This window comes from Ambystoma mexicanum, chromosome 14 (genome assembly GCF_040938575.1).
Source record: "Ambystoma mexicanum isolate Mex_15411 chromosome 14, UKY_AmexF1_1, whole genome shotgun sequence".
In the NCBI taxonomy this organism is placed as follows: domain Eukaryota; kingdom Metazoa; phylum Chordata; class Amphibia; order Caudata; family Ambystomatidae; genus Ambystoma; species Ambystoma mexicanum.
In genome coordinates, this window is record NC_090940.1 from 96,403,009 (window position 1) to 96,425,350 (window position 22,342).

Here is a 22,342-nt window from a genome sequence, read left to right on the forward strand (position 1 = left end):
CCTTCCAATTCCCCTTGAGGCAGTATTTAAGTGTCCAGTCCTGCTATGATATATGATATATGATATGATATGGTATTTGTAACGCGCCTATACACAGGTGTTTCAAGGCGCGACGAGGCAGGGAGGGGAGGAACAAGGGGAGACATAACAAACGATCCTACTAGGCCAGGTGTCATTCAGATCGCGCAAGTGCAGGGGAGGGGGAAAAAGTGCAAGGGGAAGGGGAGGGGGGAAGTGCAGTAAGGTAAGTGGCGTAAAGTAATAAATAAAAAAGGGCCATCTGGTGGCAAGTGCAAGGTAAGTGCAGAACAAGTGCTGGGGAAGGGGGGGGGGGGCTGTAGGGATACAGAGACAGTCCCGCAGTGCAGAGGGGTTCCAGGGGATCAGTGGCTGGGCACAGGACCGAAGGCCGTTTAGAGTGGTCCAGTTGCAGGATCAGTGCAGTTTAGTGAAGAATTAATTAGCTGTTCAGCAGGGGAGAGGGAGAGAGAAAGCGGAAGCAAAGAGGAAGGTTTTGAGGTGCTTCCGGAACCGGAGGTGGTTCTCCTCAAGTTTCAGGGAGGCAGGAAGGCTGTTCCAGAGGGAGGCCCCTGCCGCGGAGAGAGATCTACCCCCAGCTCGTTGCTTCGAGAAACGGCTGACCATGAGGGAGTTGGAGGCGGATGAGCGAAGGGCTCGGGGAGGAAGATATTTGGGAAGAGAGAGTTGAAGGTATTTAGGACCCAGGCCCCAGAAGGCCTTGTGGACAATGCAGAGGGTTTTGAACTTTATCCTCGCAGCCACTGGGAGCCAGTGTAGAGATTTCAGTCCTGGAGAGATACGGTCCCTGGGCTTGAGGCCAAGGACAAGTCTCGCAGTCAGGTTCTGGATGAGTTGCAGAGGGCGGAGAGTGGAGGCAGGCAGATTAAGATAGAGGCTGTTACAGTAATCCAGCTTCGAGAGAACCAGGGCTCGGGAGACAGTGAGCTTCTGGGGGAAGGAGAGGAAGGGAAGAATACCTCTGAGGAGGTGCAGTTGTCTGTTGTCTATTCTTTCTGGTCTTAATTTGCCAAATTGTGAAATGGGTCTTGCTTTATTCAAATGTTGTGCTGTAGAGTCCTTCTCCTTCGGTTATTGTTCCTAATGCTTTGGCATCCTCCCCAGAGTTGTGAACATCTTTATCCCTCCTTCCAGCTTAAACTCAATGCTGAAAGGTTATGTCCATTTATACCTGATCTCTTTTGTTCTGTTCGTGTATCACTGGTTTTATTCTAAGTCTTCAGTCTAGAGTCGCTGGAGCCAGATCTTGGATGATTTTGACCCCGCGTCTATGGAAGTCTGTGCCTTTAGTTTTCCCTGGCTGCTTCTAGGGTTTCCTCTTTGATCAGTTCATCATCAAATTTCATAATGTTAAGAATTGGAACATTTTATTCCGTCCAAGGGCTTACTATGGCACCCAGTCAAGTGTTAGGTTTTTGCTCTGGTCGTGGTCCAATATTTAAAGAAATTATTTCTTGTCCTCACTGTTTGTCGCTTCAGCCCTTTCTTTCAGGAATCCAACACTGGTTGTCTCTCCTTGACCGGATTTCCAAATCTTTAATCTTGAGTTGTAGGGATGCTGTTACACTGTTCTTTGAGTTCCTCTGCAATCGCTGAAAGGCAAGATTCTAGTCCGGTGACTACATTTTCAACCATGTCCACTTTTTCCCTACTGTGATATTTCTAATGGATCGTGTACTCCCACGGATTCCTCATTTTTTATATATCCGATATCCTGTTTGCAGCTTCGGAAACATTTCGACAGCAGAGGGTGCTTGGTGTTGTCAATTTGAGGTCGCTCAGCGGCTTGCATCCTTCTCTCGGCCGTGACTTTAACACTGGTATAAATGGCACACACCCTGCCTATTGACTCAAATACATTTTTCTGCATGCACAGCGACTTCAACAGCGTTTTACCTTTTTTAACTTTTAATTTCAAAGTATGTCTACTCCGAAGACGAGATTTAAGGTGTTCGGAACGTGGGACAAAAATGTCGAACACTGATGCCAACATCTCTGGTGTCTTGTGGTGGGTGATAAGGTTGATGACTGTGGGCCAGATCAGTCTGATCTCCAAGGCCTTGAAGGAGAGGAAGGGAAAGCTCATACTAGGTAGGTCGTCATCCATATCTCTTCCGACCACCCCTTCTAAAAAGAGATCGTCCGATGAGAAGTTCGCGGGACATCTCGCCTCAGATCAAAAAAGCATGGAAAACGCTCAAAAGTGCTCCAGATTCAGGAGTGATTCGTGACATTGGTCATCTTCTCATAAGAGACTGAAGAAGAGACGTCATCGCTCCCCTGTATCTTCTGATTCCTCGCCTGACAGGAAGATGGTAAGCTTTCCTAGCAAGTCGGCATCTAAAATTGATTGCGAGGAATTTCACCTTGAAATGCTTGGTGTTTCTCGATGGCTGCCCCTCCTGGCCCTTTAAGGGAACTGAAGAAAGCGGTGGACTCCATTGCGCCACGTAAGGCCGACTGAGCCCTTACAGACTGCTACTCATGCGCCTAAGATCCGGCAGTGGTTCGGAGAAGCATACTCCAAGGGGTGTTGATGGATTTGACGACTGTAGGAAAGTCAGTCAGTCACAGACTCTCTTCTGATCCGTCGAAGGAGTCTGCGTCAAGGCCTTGGGTGTCAAATCCATCGACTTCGATGCTTTTTAAGCCTTTGTCCCAGAAAGACGTCCATGGATTCCATGTTTGAGGGAGAGGAGGTTGAGGAGGACAATCCTCCTTTTGGATTGGAGTTTGGTACTCCAAATGTACCTGAAGTAATTTCGGAAGAGTCCAGGTTGCAAAATGTGGTTGACTGCTTAATGGATGCCAGTGGCTTGGACGATTCACCTGAAGTAGATTTTGCCACTTCTGATTCAGCTGGACATGCTGATGCATCTTAAAGGTCTGACACGGGTAATGATAGAATCCCTAGGATGGGGGCGTCATGTCAGACACACAGAGCAGGATGATTTGACAAACATCCTGGACAAGGAACCTCCCACGGCATGGAACAGAATCTTTGACAATTGGCAGTGAACAAGGATCTGGCAAGAAAATACAGGACTTGAGATATAGACACAGAATAACTTTCTAAGCACCCCACCCCCGGAAAGTGTAGTTATGCAAGCGGATACATCTACTTCAAAGGCGGCTACCTACCAGACGATTCCTCCTGATGGGGATGACAAGTTTGATGCCCTGGGAAAGAGGTTTTTTCCGGCAGGGGTATGGCTCTGAAGGCCACAAACATTACTTGTGCTGTGGCAAAGTACTCCTACACCCTGTGGGATGTTGTGGCTCAGGCATATTCTTGAAGGGGAAATGAGGGAAGGATTCATTAATATTGTCCAAGATGGTAATGATGCAATGTGCCAATAATTACAGTCCGGGTTAGACACTTCTGATTGTGAGAGTTGGTCTGTGGGGGCGAGCATGGTTTCTATATGTGCGTGAATGCGCAGGTCTGGGCTTGCCCTCAGATGTGCAGGCTAGGCTCTTGGACATATCTTTTTGATGGTTCTCATCGATTTGTCTCAAAGGCTGATGAGAGTTGGGAGGAGCTGCAGGCATCTAAGGCAGCTGCTAAGTCATTCGGAGCAGCAATTCGTCAACCGCAACAGAGCCACTGAACCTCTCAGTTGGACGGGTCGTTGCTCTCCCTTCTATTAGTTGGTAGAATAAGGGGCCAGATGGCTCAGATAGGTCAGAGGAGACTTCATTGTGGAGCTCGAGGATGTGGAGTTAAAACTATCCACACAGCATCTGCTTCTTTGCCTTCTGCTGCACCCACAGCAACATAACTGCTTTAAGTCCTTGATCCACAAGATGGTTGTGGAAGGCAGATTGCCATTCTTCAAGATGCTGGGTCAAAGCATTATTTCAGTTGCTTGTACACTGAGAACATTAGCCCATGGGTACTGCCTCCCATTCTTAAGAAGCCCCCCTGGATTGTCCCCCAAGATGGCCAAAGGAAAAGCAAAAAACCTTGTGGCATGGCCATGTTTGACCACTAGCTTTTTCCTTCGTTTCCCCCCGGCACCCTTTTCCATCTTTTCTAACGTTTCCTCCAAAATTACAAATGGACACATGGTATGTACCCCTCATTTTTTATTTTATTGAACAATTTACACAATCGCACAAATGATTGTAAATATGCACAACTGCTGTTTTCATAAAAATGTATTTGAAATAAGTGTGGTTTAGGCCCTGATGAAGGAGCTAGACTCTGAAATTTCTAGGCGAAAATAACCATTAACAAACACAGTCCAAACAGATGGTTCTTGGAATGCATAGTGTAATCCGCACAATACACGGGTTTACACACGGAATGAAGCCAATGTATACACAAATTGTGAATTAACAATAGGACTGAGGAATGTTTATTGGAAAGCATACAAATGCATGAGGAACTACATTACAGTGAATGAAAGCTCAGATTTGAGCCACAGTGAGAGCACCGGTCTTAGCTGGGTTCCTTATCCAGCTTTAATTTTTGCACATGTTTGTGGTAAACTCTGTAATGCTCAAACGAAATACACCAAAAAATTCCTAAAAGTAACTTTTGCCAACAGCTTGTCCTTTTAGCACACCTAGAGTAACCAAAAATCCTGAGTGTAAGTCTAGGGCAAAACGAACCCCACCAATGCTAAGGATGTGCACCATTCAAACAGCCAGTAGTGGTCCAATCGGGGACTGTGGGTTTCACTCATGCCACACACCTAGTCTTTCAGGCACCACGGATTTGGAGTGAGACCAGACAGTCCCACCCCTTCTTGGGCCAATCGCACACAAAGGCATCACTAGCCCACAAAAGCAGCAGCAGCTTCCCCAGGCAAATTCATGACTTCATATGGAATTTCCTGACCTGAGAAGGCAGAAAGAAAGCCAAGGAACACGCGCAAATCATTTGGTACAGCCATTTTAGGGTATTATACGCAGTAAACGAAAATGTGCCCACTGGAAAACGCTAAAATGTATTCGCTGCTACCAGCTTGTCCTTAGGTAAATATAAAAGTAACCAAAAATCCTAAGTGTAAAAGTCTAAAATGACTGCCTTGTGCTGTGTTAAAAAGTTACTTAAAAGACGAGGGAAACAGTTTCCCAGTACTAATAGTCTGAAAGACTGATCAGTTTCCCCAAAACAAAATGAGCAAAAGGCCAGCAGAGTGAAGCTGAAGGCTTCTCTTCCCTGTAAAAAGTCAGGACCGGTTCGCAAAACAAAAGCAAATAGTTTGGGGGTCCGTAGAATATGGAGAGAAAGTTGCCAAAAGAGAGAGCTTCCCCAACATCTCATTGCCATGGCTCTAAATTAACCAACTTGTGAAGTATAACTTTGGAACTATGACTTTAGGGAAGCAAGGCCCCAAACCATCCTAGGGTTGGACTCATTACTGAATTTCATGCATCTGATTACATACCTGTACTGCACTGGTTATTGAGTCAAATGGCTACTTTCTTCTCCTAAGGGTGAACGTATATATCTGTTTTATAGTGTGTGACAATATTTGACCATAGTGTTTGTGTGCTTTCTATCGAGCATATGTGATGACGTTGTGAACAGAAGGGTTTCAGACTTTTTACAGAAATGACTTTATTAAGCAGGTGTAACCGAAGCAGGGTTTAAAGAATAAAGCAAAATGTTCAATCAAATGCTTTAAAAGTCTATCTCTGGGTGAATAACGCAAGCTGAAGGCGGATCAACTATGAAACAAAAAGGTGCCCAAGACACTAAAGAACCTACAGTAAGCTTGCCTGTCACAACTAATCCTTGAACTTAAGAGACGTTTCCTGAATCAAACATCCCTAAAAGTGAATTGTCATAATGGCTAAATCAAATGTTGCAATAGAGAATATAAACTTAGTCATTTACTTGGGTGAACAGTATTGAGGGTAGAATATCCAACTTAAAGTCCTTCCCTAAATAACAAGACCAACAGTTCAAAAAGTTCTCCTCTTACATTTTGCTCAGATACACAAACGGGGCCGGTTACATGAAGCACTCAAACTGAGACCTGTTGCCTTTAGGTGCAAGGCCTTGTAGGTGAGGGATCAGATGGATCCTGTGTTTTGGTTCTCTATTCCAGTCCTTTTGATGATTTGTACCTCTCTGCATGACTCATCTTTCCTTTAGGGACCTATCTTCTTTACCTTCCTTCCCTCTTTCCTTGCCTCTTGTCCTCAGGGTAACTGGATTGTTGCCTCTCTTCAGATGGTGTTTGCTTTTGCCCCTCTTTTCCTCAGGGGTCTTGCTTCTGACCTGTTCTCTCTCTCTACCTGGATTTTAGCAAGGTTTTGCCATCGCCTCTTCTCATGTGGGTCAGCACCTTCACTTTTGTGGCTGTATGGGGTACTCTCCTTCTTCCCCCTGGGTCAATCTGCTTCCTCAGCCTCTGCTTAGGCTCATTGGACAGTACATCTTTCACCCTTTTGGTTTAGGTGGGCTGCAGGGGTACTCCACTTATTCCCCATGGGTCAATCAGTTTCCTCCAGGCAGCGCTGCAGGCTAGTGCAGGTGCCTTCATCCAGGCAGCAACTCCTCCTTAAGGATACAGCTCCCCTTCAACTCAACAGCGTCTGTAGGGAAGTATAGGGAACCTGTCCCTGACTGAGACCAGTTCAGAATGAGCTGGCTCTGCTTTTATAGCCATACTGCGCGCACTGTTGGCTACTGATTGGAAGAAAGCCCTGCTTAAAGGATTGGCTCACCCTGTTTCCACTCTGGTCCTCCTGTGTTAGGCTCTTTCTTTGACCAGTTTGCCTTTTATTATTTCAGTTGTAGATTCAGTTTACATATTTGCTTTGTTAGTTTTTATTTTTTGAATTGAAGTATCCCTCGCATTTCCCCAGGTTTCTCTGTGGATTTGTACCCAAATTCTCTGATAGGTTCTATGGTGTTCCAAACATTTGAGACTTTCCCGGCGCTGTAGAATGAAAAGGCTAGGGCCTGTCCTGAGATGTCCTGCAGGCTCTCTGCTGTCCTCTTATCTTCCATATCTCAGATCGAACAACGCTGCTGTCCCGGCTCCTGGTGTTCTTGCACAGGTATGCTAAGGGGTGAATGCCCATTTGTTCGTCCAAATGTTGTGGGCTGCACCACTGCTGTTGACTTCAGGCTCCAGCGTGCAGCGCCACTTCCACTGCCAGGCAGTCCTCGCCAAGTCTCTTGAAGGGATTGCAGCACAGTGATTCACCACACCTAATAAATCATTGTATATTTTTGTACTTGCCCGTCTAACTTGAATTATTGGTGTTCTGTGTGGACATATTGGAGCCCTAGACCACTCCCAACTCTCTGAGACTTGGCTTTGCCGTTCTGCTTCCTTACCTTGATTGGGTTTGGCTAACAACGCAGTGTCTCCCTGTTCACCATAATAGGTTTGTCTCCCTAAATCCACCCCCAGGGTTGAATTGGAAAATTAATCTCAACAACTGGTACACTTAAACAATTATATTATCCAAAGAAAAAAATTAAGACTTCAGCTAAGTGTTGGGTATGTTTTTCTAAAGTCCAACTGGTGTGGGACTTCATAAGACTTGTCTCTGGGTATTAGGGACCCAACTTATAATAAAGTCCTGTACTACACAAGTCGGTAGAGTGGCTGAGTAGCCAGGCTTGTCTTAAGAGGGAGTAATATGAGCTGTTGAGCAGTACAATGAAATCGGTTCACACAGGTATCCAAGTAAACACTTACTCACAAAGTTATATTAAAATATTTTTATTTCTATACACAAAGCACACCAGCAAATCTAAAATGCAGCAACTAACAACATTCAATGTGAAATGCAATCAATTTATATAAGAAACAATAATGCAGGTGAGTAACTTTTTCTATACTTTACATATCCAGTACACAGTGATGTTAATTAAGGTCAGTACCAGCACATTTTATTTTATTTATTTTTTGGGGGGGGGGGTTTAAAAAAAATCTCACCTTTTGCAAAATTGAGATGGGAGGGGAAGTTTCAAACTTAGTAAGAACACATCTATCAACTGTTAATAACAAGTACTTTCCAAGAGTGATATAGGCAATCTGTTTCCTAGCTATAAATATGTTCACAGGTAAAACATACAGAGAACCAGCATTGCCAAAGTCAGAATAAAGAAGATGGACCTTTGGGAAATCAGGACAGCCAAAGTCAAATAGACTGTTCCAGTTCTGATGATCTTCAGAGGAAAAGTTAGTTAACCAGTCAGTGGTTCTTGAAGAAACATAGGAGATCAAGGTGAGCCTACCTGATGGTGTACAACCTGCAAGGCCGTAAGGTCAACTCTCAAAGAAGAAAACGGCACTTCCCAAGCCAGGAAGCACCGAAAAAGGCCCAAGCTAATTACAACCCAAGCCCCACAGAACATTGAAAGTGAAGAAGAAATTGTAGCTGGCTTCCTTCTAGGTGAAATGTTCTAGACCCCGATTCCTGCTCCTTGGTCATGGTGACAAAAGGGGAGGCCCTTTGGCGGTCTTCTGCGCAGCACTTGGGAGAAGGGGTCGACTGCAATGGATTCAGCTCACTACAGTGGCTCTTTGTGGTATTTTCGCCTTTTCCTTTGCGCCAAGAAAAAAACGAATATCGCTGGTTGGGTTCTGTCTGCCTCTGGAGGTCCACACAGATAGATGCCTGCAAAGTTTCAGCCAGATTCGATCTTCGGAAGGTGATGTGCTCAATAATGGTCGAGGTACCCCGGGTATTAGGCTTCGGCAGCCCAGAAAAATTGCAGCGTCGATGTGAAAACGGGGGGGCAGCACAGCTGCAAGACTTCACCAGTGCTTCTGCGATCCTGGAAGGTGGTGCTGGCATATTGTTAGGAAGAATTCTCATAAATGTGCCAATTCCTCACACTTTGGAGCCCTTCTGCTCTTTTGCTAAACTTTGGGACTTTGAACTTTTTAATTCTGTTTGTTTTCTTTATTTCCTTTGGTTATGGAGTTTAAAACACTCCATAGGCATCATCTTTTCATTTGTGTCATACTGCACCCTCAATGCAGTGGCACAGGGAAGCCTTTTAGGCTTTCCCAAGGTTTAAATACGTTCTCTGGGATAAACTGTTTCCCAAAGTAAGTAAAGTGAAAATTACTTTACTAGTCTTTTAAATTCCTAGACTCAGCAAACCCTATCTTACAATAGAGTGCTGAAGGGGTTACTTAGTATCCCCTGTGTCTAGATACTCATGTAGCAGTCAAATGTTACCCTTTACCCTCACAATGGCTGGTGGCAGTGGTTTTACGATAAACTACCATGATTTTTCCCGACCGTGAACACCTGTAGCGTTCAATCGCGGGAGCCATGTTTTTCAAGATGCCGTCTGAGCACCCTCTGTAAAAACAGGTTCCGGTCTTCTTTTTTCACCGTTTCTTTGTGAAAAGCTCCTTCTAGAGTTTTGCTCTGCACACCAAACCAGGTTTGGTTCCTTTGTTCATTCGCCTTTGGCGGGCTTCAGGAGTGAAGACCGCCTCTGGTGCCCGAGTGTTTGGGGTGGGCAGGAAGTGAGGGAGGTGCCCGAAACTCCCTGTGCTTAGTCTCCTAGGAGACCCAAATGCACTCTGTGGTGATTGGCTGGCTGACTGTCCGGCAAGGACAGCCACCCTGCTGGGTGAGTGACAGCTAGGCTGGAATGAATGGGAGAGAACTGAATAAAAGGCGAGTCCCTTGGCTTGGAAGGCAGAGTCGACCACTGGAACGAAAGAACCAAAGACGAGCTTGAACAGGACGGATGCCACAACTCCTGGACCGTTGGTTTGACCGGTAAAGCCCTGCTGCAGGTCCGAATCACTAAGTTCATCTCGACAGAGAAGTCCTGGAAGGACGACTTCTCCTTTTGAGTTGGTGCGACCAATCAACTCGACACTAAGCCATCTGGATACCAATCTCGGAGCTGGTTGTATTTTCCTCAGAGTGCTGCAGGAAACCGAATAACCAGGTAGGGGGACACCAGCTTGTGTGCTCGACTACAGTTACCGCAATTGAAGATTTGCCAGTTGCCAGCTTTTTGACCGGTCCCAGTGCAGCTTAGGAGTCCCCCAACGTCTTCCCTCTTGTCCCCACGACTGAGGCCCAGGAACAGTGAGATCTGCAGGAACTGCCAGGAACAGAGGTCACGAGCTGCATCATTTTCTTCACTTGTAAATGTACTGTAAAACCATAATGAGTACTTACCTCTCGTGGTGAAAGTGCTTGAAACTTTCCCAATTTACAGGCTAATCTGCTTGTGACCCAACATATTCTTCTTGCTACCAACTATTCTTAAGAACTTTTGGAGAGACTTTTCAGTTTATCTACCCAAACTGCTTTACCCTATCCAAGACTTTAGCACATTGACTTTGGCCTAGCCTATTGAATTGACTCTTCTGGTGAACTCAAAATATCTGCACTGCCTAAGAAATAACTGTATTCATTCTATATTCAGATAACTTATGCCTTTTTGCTCCTCCTTCAAAGTATTCTGGATGCCTCAGAAACCTAGCGTGTACAGTACTGAAGTATATTTGTGTGTGATTATATTGCCTCCTTCTTATGAATGCTTTATAACTGACAGTTAAATAAATTAATAAGTGTTTAGCAAAGAAACCTTGAGTGTTTGAGTTTATTTGAACACCTGTGATTGTAGACCTCTGTGTAACATCATTACAGCTCACATTCCGCCTTGAGATGAGCCTGGCTGCTCAACTCCGCTACCAAAAACTGTGTAGTATAGACTTATACCAAAGGTTTGTTTTGCTTACACCTGTAGTCTTGGTTGTGTGTAGTGGTCCCAAAGGATACTGCATAGAAACTTTGCCTAACACACATCTGCTCCCCTTCTGCCTGGAATTCCTTGTTTCAGTGGTCACCTCTGTCTCTAGTACCAAAATCCTCACCTTTTATGCTGGATCCCATTCATTCACACCCTCTGAGCTATCAATCAACTGGGGGTTGGCTGTCCTCAAGGACAGTCAACTGCCCAGTTTGCAGGCAAACTTACAAAGGACAGTGGCGTTTCAGGCTCTTCCCTCACTTTCTGCCTTTCCAGACACACTAGAGCCTGGGTGGGCTTCAGGGCTGAAGCCTGCCAAAGGCAAAACTAATAAAGGGCTCAATCTATTCTAAAGGATGGAAGAAAAGCCCAGAGGGATCTTACAAACACATGACGAATAAAGAAGCCGTGGGGCCATTTTGAGAAATAGGCCACCCATGGGTGCTGTACTGCAGCTGAGAAATCAGCCTGCCAGTAACTTGGACACAAGGTTGCAAAAATAACCACTGCTACCAGCAATTTAAGTTAGTCATTTGTAACAGTTACATGAGTGGGAGAAGGAGTTACAATGTAACCCCACAGCACCCAACATAAGATGGTGTGTGCTGTACCCACAAAAGAAAAGGTAAGTAAGATACTTTATCTTAGTATTCTTCGGAACTGTAGTTCTCACAAGAAAATGTATTTAAACATAAAGAGAAGTCTAAGGAACTTTTCAGTGACACTGCACATAGGGTGCTTAGTGTCACAAAGCAAAAAGCAGATGCCAGTGTTAAACAGATGGAGTTTACCAGACTCCATAAAACAGTAAAAATAAAATTCACAGTCAGAGAAAAAGAATGAGTGGCAAAAAGTTCCACTCACTCAGATTAAAATCAAAAAAGTCAAGCCCAGCAAAAGTGCTGGGGGTCTCTTGGGTTAAAGGGAATTAGCCGATAAACTGAAAATTCTCCCTAACACATGCAACCACCTCTCTCTCCACGAACATGCAGTTTTCTTACTCTCCGGTCTTCCTCCCACTTTAGATTCTTGGTCCCCTGCACCCCTTGTGCTCAGTCTCGTTTTCGATCATTGGAACTTCTTGCTCTTCTCTACTGGATTGCTCTCCCCCTTTCTCTTCGTTCTATCACTGTCAATTTTCTTTTCCGTGGCCCTCTAAAATCATACCTGCTTCAACACCCCGAGTGATTGTTTTCTGGACTTAACTGCCTACTCAATTTTATTGTACTGTGTTCAGTTTTAATGTACATAACTTTGGCTTAAGAAGCTCTATAAAACACAAATAAAATACAAAATACAAATGCACGTTTTCTCCTTGGCATGGTCTGTCAGAGCTATTTGCCAATAGCCTGAGGTTAAGTCAAATGTACTGAGGAACCTAGCAGCTCCAAGTTTGTCACCAGCTCATCTGTCCTAGGTAAAGGATGGGCATCAGTCTTGAGGACTGCATTCAGAGCCCTATAGTCCACGCAGAATCTCAACTCTTTGGTTCCTGCCTTTGGCACTAGTACAAATGGACTAGCCAATGGACTTGTGGATGGCTCAATAACTCCAAGGTCAAGCATCTTGTTGACCTCTTCCTTTGAGTTCTTACATGATCAAACATTCCATAGCCATTGCTTTTCACAAGGGAGACTGTCACCAGTGAGGATATCCTGCTGGCCCCACGGGGTCAAGCCTGGTGTCAGGGAAAACAGAGGGGCAAACTGAGTTAACAGAGCTGTGCACTCCTTGTTGCTGCAGTGTCAGATCCAAAGAGTTTTACTCCTTTTATAGTTTCATATGGAGGGTGCCCCCTAAGGAGATCGGGGAGAGGTTCACTCACCTCGTCCTCCCCTTGGTCAGAGGCTAGTAGCAAAACTCATAGTTCTGGTGTGGAGACATAAGCCTTTAGGCGATTAGTGTGAAAGACCCTAGGGGCCTCCTCCGGGTTGCCCAAGTCCACTAAATAATTAACCTCCAAGTTTGCCTACACCTTTGACGGGACCTATCCATTTGTCCTTTAGTCTTGTGGGAACTGGAACTAGCTGGTCTGGAGTAAACTCCACCGTGTTAGCTTTCTGTTCATGCCAATGCTTGACCAGCCTTCAAGTTTTCAGAAGCTTCAGTCATCAATTGCACCATACTCTTCCTGAGGCCTAGTACATAGTTACACGGACTGGCTTTAAGGGTGGAGCACTCTCCAATCCTCCTTTGATCAGAGCCAAAAGGCCTCGACAGGATGACCATTGAGGAGCTCAAAGGGCCTGAAATCCACTCCAGCTTGAGGCACCTCTCTTTAAGCAAAGAAAAGTCATGCAGTAGAAGGTCCCACTTTCTTCTCAGTGGTTCTTCTGAGGCACCTACTATGCTCATCATAATACGGTTTAACTTCTCTACCAACCCATTTGTTTGAGGGTGCTAGGCAGTTGAGAACGTGTAAGTAACTCCACAGTTTTTCCACATGGCCTGCATGTAGTGGGAGATAAAATGTGACCCCCCTGCCAGAGATTACTTCCTTAGGAAAACCTACCCTGGTAAAAATACCAAGTAGGTCCTTTGCCCCTGCCTGAGCAGTAACAGTTCTCGTAGGTATTGCCTCAGGGTTTCTAGTAGTATGGTCTACTATAACCAATATAAATCGGTTGCCTGATGAGGTTGGGGGGGGGGTCTAGGGGACCAATACTGGCAATCCCCACCCTCTCAAAAGGAACTTGCACCACTAGGAGGGGCATTAAAGGTGCCACATTCTTGGTAGCACTTTTGCCAGAGAGCTGGCAGCTCAGCTTCTACAGTGTTTGTCAATATCTGCACCCATCTCGAGCCAATAAAAGTACAAAGAGAGTCTCTTTGGTCTTCTTGCACTCAAGTGACCAGCTAGAGGGATCTCATGTGCTAGTTGTAGAAACCTTTCTTATCTCTTGGGGGACCACCAGTCTCCTGAGGTGTCCGGGAGTAGACTCGTAGGCTCACTGTAGAGGAGTCCATTCTCCCATTAGAGTATATGCTTCCCTGGCCTTTGCCCTTCCAGCTGGAAAGCTGTCTGCTAATGTAGACCTTCTAGAGAGGGACACTTTGCCCTCAGCTGAAATCTGCCCTACAGGGTCCAACTTCTGCAAGCAAAGTCTGTAGCTCGGAATGGTGTCTAGGATCCATATCTTCCAAACAGGGAAGGATCTCCTCCAGTTCTGTTTCACCTTCACCAGGAGTCTGTTCAACCACCAACTTCACCTCAGCTGGAGGTGGGGTCACTGGGGTGACCTGGGACTGTCCTCTTGGGGAGGTGGGAGGGGAGCTCCTTTTCTTCGGAGCAGGTTTGGGCTTGAAGCCCTTTTTCTTCCCAGAGACTCTGGATCTCTCCTTTATCTTTCTTCTTGTGAGAAGTAGAAGGTTGGGCTGCCTGTGCACACTAATAGCAGTTCCTACAGTCACACTGAAATGAGGGCTGGCAAAATGAGGACCATTTAGAAAGGGCCTACAGCTAGTTTAGTTGGATCTTTAGGTGCCTTAGCTACATCCTCCGATTTGAGAAAACGTTAACCACTGTAATGTTGTCCCCAGTGTCTCTAATGGCAGGGGTCTCCTGATCATCCACAAATACTGTCCTTGTAATATTCTTTGGTTTTGTCAGGTATTGTATTACAAACATCAATATTCTGCTGTTCCCACAGACCCAAGGACACTAAAACGCTAGCTTGAACTCCAATGGGGTTCTTCAGCTAGTAAGTGAGCACCTGTCATGGGAGCTTCATCCTCGGGGACAAAGGCTAAGGAGACAGATCGAACCCCTGAAGGTTTACCCTTGCATCTGGGATCTCCTTTCACATGGTCACCAGACCCAAAAACCACACATTTACCAAAAGTGTTTTAAAATGGGGGTTTCTGGTAACCTCCCTCTGTTTTGGCCCCAGGGGGTTCCCTTTTCCCTAGACATGTATGGTTTCCCTTGCAATTTAACCTTATGGTTGTGTGTCCCTCTTTGGATGGTGGAGGATTTGAATTTTCTTTACCTTCTTTCTTGTGCTTTTTAACCTTCTTCCTTTTTATGAGTTGCCCCAGAGGCTCTGAGTGTGGCCCAGTTGGCTACCTGCAAGTCAGCAGCTTTTGCAAGTCTCTTGGGATCAATTTCTTTGGAGTCCGCAATCTGCTGTCTCAGCTCTGGGTAGCGGGTATCAAACATATTCTCAAGTAAAAACAAATTCCTCATTCCTTCAAAATAGCTCACCTTTTAACCCTTTACCCAACCATCTGTTTTTCAGGCATTCACACATCCAGGTAGCCAAGGGTGTACCATCCTTCTTTTTAAGGTATTTGAACCTTTTTAGGCATTGGGAAGGAGTCTTCCCAAACCTGCCCATACAAGCTTTTTTGACTATTTCATAGTCTTCTGTCTTCTGCATTCAACTCCATGGCAGCATCACAGCCATTCTGGGGGAGCCAAGACATAACCCAAGGAACTTAATTCCCACTAATATCTTGCAAACCACAATTGAACTCAAATGTACCCAACCAATCCAACACATCAAGCTTTTGATCGTACACACTTGCCATCTCTCTTAGAAGGTGAGGCTTCTTGGGACCATCCGACTGACATTGCACTTTGGGTGCAGGGTGTCGCAAAGCAAAAAGCAGATGCCTGTGTTAAATATATGGAGTTTACCAGACTCCATGAAACAGTAAAAATAAAACTACTAGTCAGAGAAAAAGAATGAATGAGTGGCAGAAAATGCCACTCACTGGAAGATTAAAATCAAATAATTCCAGAGTCCAGCAAAAGTGCTGTGGATCTCTCAGGTTAAAGGGAAATATCACAGACAACGAAAATTCTCCCTAACACTAAGCAACCGTTTCAGTCTCTTTAAAAGAGTTTCCAAAGTTCACAAAAGTTCTCCCATTAAGCAGGGTAACCCCAATAGGACTGATGTGGTGGTTATTTAAAAAAGGCAAGTATAATTTATAGTCCACAGGAGCAGTAAAAGAGACAACCGCTGGCTGGGGAGTCTAAGGGATCCTCCAGGAGGAATCCCAAGCCCCGGTTCCATCTAAGGTCTTTGCTGGTTGAGGCACAAGCTCACAGTTGTATAATATTGTCATGTTGCCACTGCTTCAAGGGGAAGTTCACTCAAAAATGTTATTGTCTCAAAAGATGGGCTATAATCAAAAATATATATACAAAATATTTTTATAGAAAGTTCCTATGTAAAATTTTGAGCATAGGAGGCTCAAAGTCGAACATTTCAAGCACTAGCAGGCATCCATTTTCTGAAATAAATGAGCCTCCTGTGCTTGTGTTAAGCTCTGCACTCGCGGCAATAATGAAGCAAAAGCCCCCTACTGGGAGCTCTTGCTTATTACAGCCGGAGAGCAGAGAATGCAGTCAGGATCCTTCCTGCCGTGTGCTGCTGGTAAGTGCTTCTTTGTGTTTTTTTGTTATGCTTTCCTGGACTCCCCTGAGCCGGGGGAGCCTGGGAGACTCAAAGCAATAGTACTGGCAATTATAAATACAATGTTGTTGTATTTATGATTGCCAGGGTTTTTTTTTCAAGTCTCCCAAGCCTCACCCTCCCCCCCACCCCCCCTTTCATTTAGTGTTTTCTGTGCTTCCCTGGGCTTGGGGAGCACAGCAAACGTAAAATGAAAGTGAAGGCAATTACTGTGGCAGCCTCCTCTCTTCGTGTTAAGCCCTGCTCTCTGGCAGCAGGAAGCAAAAGCTCCCAATATGGCGATTTTGCTTGATTATTGCTGCCAGAACAGAGCTTAACATGAACAGAGGAGGCTGCTTCATATCACAAAATGGATGCCCCTGTGCCAAAACGTTGAGCCTCATTTTCTCAATTTTACATAGGAACTTTCTTTAAACATGTTTTATATATATTTTTGGTTATGGCCCATCTTTTGGGACAATAACATTTTTGTGTGAACTTCTTCTAAGTTTTAGCTGAATATCTGAATTAGCCACTGTGCCTAAAATTAGTGAGACTGTCAGGTTGGCCACTGCCGCATCTATGAAATCAGCCAGCAAGAGCAGATTGGTACGTATTGCACTCCATGCTTATGGAAGATATCTGAAGGCAAGGACACTCACCCGCATACATCTGCAACCATAATCCATTACAACAATATATTGCTCAACACCTCTTCCATTATACTGCAGCTAGTCCCCCACGCCAAAAAATTTGGTTTAGCTTGTGTTAGGCAAAGTATGTATGCAGCACCCTTTGGGACCACTACACACAACTATGATTACAGGTGTAAGCAAAACCAACCTTTGGTATAAGTGTGCACTACACAGTTTTTGGTAGCAGAGCTGAGCAGCCAGGCTTATCTCAAGAGGGAATGTGAGCTGTAATAATGATACACAGAGGTCTACAATCAGAGGTGTTCAAATAAACTCTTACACTCAAGGTTTCTTTGCTAAACACTAATTTATTTAACTGTCAGTTATAAAACCTTCATAAGAAGGAGGTAATATAATCACACAGAAATATACTTCAGTACTGTACACTCTCTCTGAGGCATTCAGAATACTTTGAAGGAGGAGCAAAAAGGCATAGGTTATCAGAACATAGAAAGAATAGTTATTTCTTAGGCAGTGCAGATATTTTTAGTTCACCAGAAGATTCAATTCAATAGGCTAGGCCAAAGTAAATGGGCTAAAGTCTTGGATAGGGTAAAGCAGTTATGGTAGATAAACTGAAAAGTCTCTGAAAAGAAAAGAAGAATCATATGTTGGGTCACAAGCTGATTAGGCCTGTGAGTTGTGAAAGTTTCAAGCACCTTCATGGCGAGAGGTAAGTGCTCTGTCTGGTTTTACAGTACCTTTGCAAGTGAAGAAAAAGATGCCGCTGGTGACCTCTGTTCCTGGCAGTTCCACTCATGCAGTGCACTGGGACTGGTCAAAAAGTTGGCAACTGTCAAATCTTCAATTCCAGTAGCTGTAGTCAAGCACACCAAGCTGGTGTCCCTCTCCCTGGTTATTCGGTTTCTTGCAGCACTCTGCGGAAAATACAACCAGCTCCCAGAATGATATCCAGGTGGCTTAGTGTCGAGTTGATTGGTCCCACTAACTCAAAGGGAGAAGGCCTCCTTGCAGAGCTTCTCTGTCGCAATGAATTTAGCGATTTGGACCTGTAGCAGAGTTCACCGGGCAAACCAATGGTCCAGGAGTTGCAGCAGCCGTCCTCTTCAAGTTCATTTTTGGTTCTTTCATTCTAGTGGTCGACTCTGCCTTCCAAGCAAAGAGACTCGCCTTTTATTCAGTTCTCTCCCATTCATTCCAGCTTAGCTGTCACTCGTCCAGCAAGGAGGCTGTCCTTGCTGGACACTCAGCCAGCAATCACCACAGAGTGCATTTGGGTCTCCTAAGAGACAAAGCACAGGGAGTTTCAGGCACCTCCCCCACTTCCTTCCCACCCCAGACACTCGGGCGCCAGAGGCAGTCTTCACTCCTGAAGCCCACCAAAGACGAATGAACAAAGGAACCAAACCTGGTTTGGTGTGCAGAGCAAAACTCGAGAAGGACCTTTCCATAAAGAAACAGCAAAAAAAGACTACCGGGACCTGTTTTTACAGAGGGGGCTCAGACGCCATCTTGAAAAACATGGCTCCAGCGATTTAATGCTACCGGTGTTCGCGGTCGGGAAAGATCATAGTAGTTTGTTGTAAAACCACTGCCACCAGCCATTTTGAGAGGAAAGGGTAGCATTTGACTGCTACATGAGTATCTAGACACAGGGGATACTAAGTAATCCCTCCAGTACTCTATTGTAAGATGGGGTGTGCTGGGTCTAGGAATTTAAAAAGACTAGTCAAGTCAATTTCACTTTACTTACTCTGGGAAATAGTTTATCCCAGAGAAGGTATTTAAACCTTGGTAAAGCCTGAAAAGGTTTCCCTGTGCCACTACACGGTGGGTGCTGTGTGACAAAAATGAAACCATGATGCCTATGGAGTTGTCTAAAACTCCATAACCAAAGAAAACACAAGAGTAAAGCACATTTCAAAACACATGAGAGAGTGGTAAAAAGGGTCACACACTCTCCAGGTAAAATAAATCAAGTCCTCAAAACCCAGCAAAATGTCTGGGGGTCTCTAAGGTGAAGGGAATTGGCACCTTTTTGAGAATTCTCCCTAACAGCTTGACACATAATGAATCTAATGCACTTGCACTCTCTTGTCAACCTCCTAGCACCCATCCACTTGCCATCTCGAAAAGGGTAGCTAGTAGGGACCTGGCCACCCCTACCCAACTTAGCTTTAGCTAAAATGCACACACACATTCTTAACTCCTCTGAATTTCTCAGACTTGGATTTTGGTCTCCCGAGGGCATTCAACCTACAGCTTGTTGGGAACAAACCAATGGTGAAAGGTAATATACAAATGACATGATTATGATGTGGATGGAGGGGTGGGGAGCACTCTGCGGCCGAAGCCTCTAGCGAACTGGACCAACTATGGGATCTGGGTCCAGAGACAGTAACTCACTGTGCTGGCAGCAGCATAAATGGCCCAGGAACAATAGGCGCACCGGTGAATTTCAGGGCCTGGATTGTGTCTGGCTTTGCCACGGTTGTGGTTTCCGGTCAGTTTGTCTTGAACCTCTGTTGATTAAAGAATCCAGATGTTCAACTCCCAACAATCGAGAACCTGTTAAAATGACCCACGATGCAGAAAATCTTACTGGAGGAGGACCTAGCAAGTTGCTGCGAGCATTTCAGAAGTGAACAAAGGGTTTTTACAACCAGGAGTAACAGCCCCTTGACACAGCCAAGCTCTGCATGGTAATTGATTTCTCAAACACCATGTTTGATCGATGAGACTGCTTCATGAAAAGTGAAACCAATTTGCTTGTTTCTGTTTCTTTTAATGCCCGCATTAGTCCATAAAGCTTTTTGATTTCTTAAATTAAAAGTTGAGGCAGCCTTTAATTCATCACTAGCCATGACATGTACATGTTTCAATCCTTAGTGGAGCGTTCCTCAGGTGGCTACTAAACCTAGAATGATTTTCTTTCATTTAATAAAGTGCTCTGTTTCTGCAAACATTTTTTCGTCTAGGTTCCGACTTTCTATGCAGCCTTTCCTAGCCATTATTATGAGTACGAGTGATCCAAGTCCTTTTTCAAATGTTGATGTTGAAGTGATTGAGGCTGCCCAATTTGTCCATTCCAGAAAGAGCAGGGATGGAGTAGCAAGCAGTCCATCGAGTACATGTCAGCACAGCAGAGACCACTCCTACCTTTAGACCTGAGGGCCAAAAATATTCCATGAAAGTATCTGTACCTGCTGTCTTGGATAATTCCTGCCTGAACACTCAGTTGTAAAATGTGTTAATTATAAAGCGCTTTTGCCAAAGCACTTTCCATGGAACATATTCACATGCAATATCACCCAACCGAAGTTGGTACTCCTTTGTCGACCACGTAAGGATGAAAGTCAAAAAAACAAAGGTCCAGGAGCAAGCACACCCAGTATTGCTGCACTCTGATCCTTGCCAGCAACCCATTTTGTCAGCACTTGAGTAGAGGTCCCTCTGATCACAAAAAGAAAGTCAAAAACCCATTGGGCACCAGCAATATTTTTAGCTGTCTCAAAAAGATAGGCACAATAATAAAGTTCTGGCAGAAAACTCACCAATACAGTCAAGTTACATGTCTGAAAGCCAGGGAAGGCCTATAAAGAGTCTTACTGATTCAACAAGAGGGACAGTGGAGGTAGTTACATGGAGCTGGAGGAGAGCTCTGTCTGGTGAGAACAGGAGTTCGAAAGTTCAGCTAGCCTGGAGATTTAACTTTTGCAGGCTGATGTTCCTCCAAGAGCTTGGTGGGTTAGCGAGCCTAGTGGTATGAGAAACCTGGAAGGCCTTAGAGAGCTAAGAGTTCTGAAGCAATACAGAAACCTATGAGACTGCTAGAAGGCAGCTGGGCACTGAATCCCTGGAGAGGGAGTTGGGCACTGCATCAGGAGTTCTTGGCACTACATCCCTGGATGAGTTGAGAAAAATGCTGGGCGCTGTATCCTTGAGGCTGTTTTGTGGATTGATTGCTATGAAGCTTGCTGGGCGCTATGTCCCAGATGCTGTTCAGTGGTGAACAAGCTTGTGGGTACTAGAACTCTGGAACAAAGAAAGGAAACAGTTGCAGAGGGCGACCAGGATCCCTGATGGATAGTAAAAGACTAAGTCACTATGATTTAATGTCTTCCTTACGCCTTTTGCTTGGACTGTGCTGGGAGTATAGCATCCTTTTCATTTACAGAAAAAATCCTAGTACATATAGGCCCCTAGTACATTACTCACCCTGAGAAGAATAGTCTTTGGAAACTTCTGATGCCTCACATGTTATGTTCGCCTGCAACACTGTGTACTTGTAGCACATAAGTCCAAAGGATTGAATTGGGCGAAGGAGATGGTTTAGGAAGACATTGAAAAGAGGGATGAGGGTTGGGCATTGAGGGACCTCAAAGAGAATGGTTGTGGGCTGGTCAAAATAGGAAGAATAGAGAACATGGAAAAAGGCTATTTGTGCCAGTTCTGGACTTTGAATCCCTGTCTGTTCTACCATATTAGTTGAGGTTGTATTATATTGTAGGCAGTGGGCTGCTGTCATCTGTTGTCCTTCAGGTAATCCCAAGAGTTCAATCGGTGTTCATTCAGTACCCTGGAGTGCACCGAATCCTGCCTGGGCATCATATGTGATAGGTTTTGCTTCTTTGTGCTCCAGTTGCTGTGTATGCTGCCCCCTCAGTGAGCGTAGTCTGGAAGTGGCTGCTGGCTATTGGTCTGTGGTTGAAGGGACAGGTGTTTCAAGATCCTGTTAAGCCGCTTGGAGCAGATTTAATGCACATTGGACACAGGATGCTGTAAGGGTGTTGAAGGATCCTGACGAAAAGGTGGCATGGTGGCTGGTAAAGACATTTATTTGTAAGAACAGAAACCCTCACTGTCCCTCTCTAAGAGGGGTTTCCCTACCTCTAACTAATACTAAAAATGGGCTGTCAGAATGTCTGTCAAAATCAAACTCCACCATCCTGTGTCAAAACTTACTTCTATCCCTAACACTACAATTTAGGAATAAGGCAACATAAAAGTTCCTTCTCCAGGATAATGACTCCCTCCTCCTGGTAGTTGGGTAAATGCTCTTTGGTACAAAGGATGCCAGGGGGAATGATTCTCTTCCCCTGGCTTGGGGGGGTTCCAACAAACCTTTACAAGTGTCACCTTTCGGGACCAGGAGAATGCCTCCCTTCTCCTGGTAATGTTCTTTGGTAAAAAAAAATACCAGGGGGTAGAGGGGGGGGGGTGACTCCCCACTGCGTACTTGTGGTTCCAGCAAGCCTTTACAACAGTCAACTTTTGGGACCAGGAGAATTCCTCCCTTCGAATGAATTGTCCTCCCACGTATTACTCATCTTTGATATCTCCAATATCCAGCTTCAGCTGCTTCGGAATAACATTTTGGCAGAGGACGCTGTGCATCGATTCAGCCGACTTGATGTACCTCAAGGGCCTCCGCCTCGAGGATGATGTCAACTAAGGCATATATAGCACACGCAGCGCCCGTTGGCTTCAGTTCTGTTTTTCTGAGTAGGCTTACGCTTTGTGAATTACGGCAT

At 45.1% G+C, this 22,342-nt stretch overlaps 1 protein-coding gene across 5 annotated transcripts in view; it reads left to right on the forward strand.

Annotated features, from left to right (window-relative positions):
• The window catches only part of PCNX1 (pecanex 1), a 1,666,514-nt gene that overhangs the window by 561,210 nt on the left and 1,082,962 nt on the right, over positions 1-22,342 (forward strand). The window lies entirely within an intron of this gene.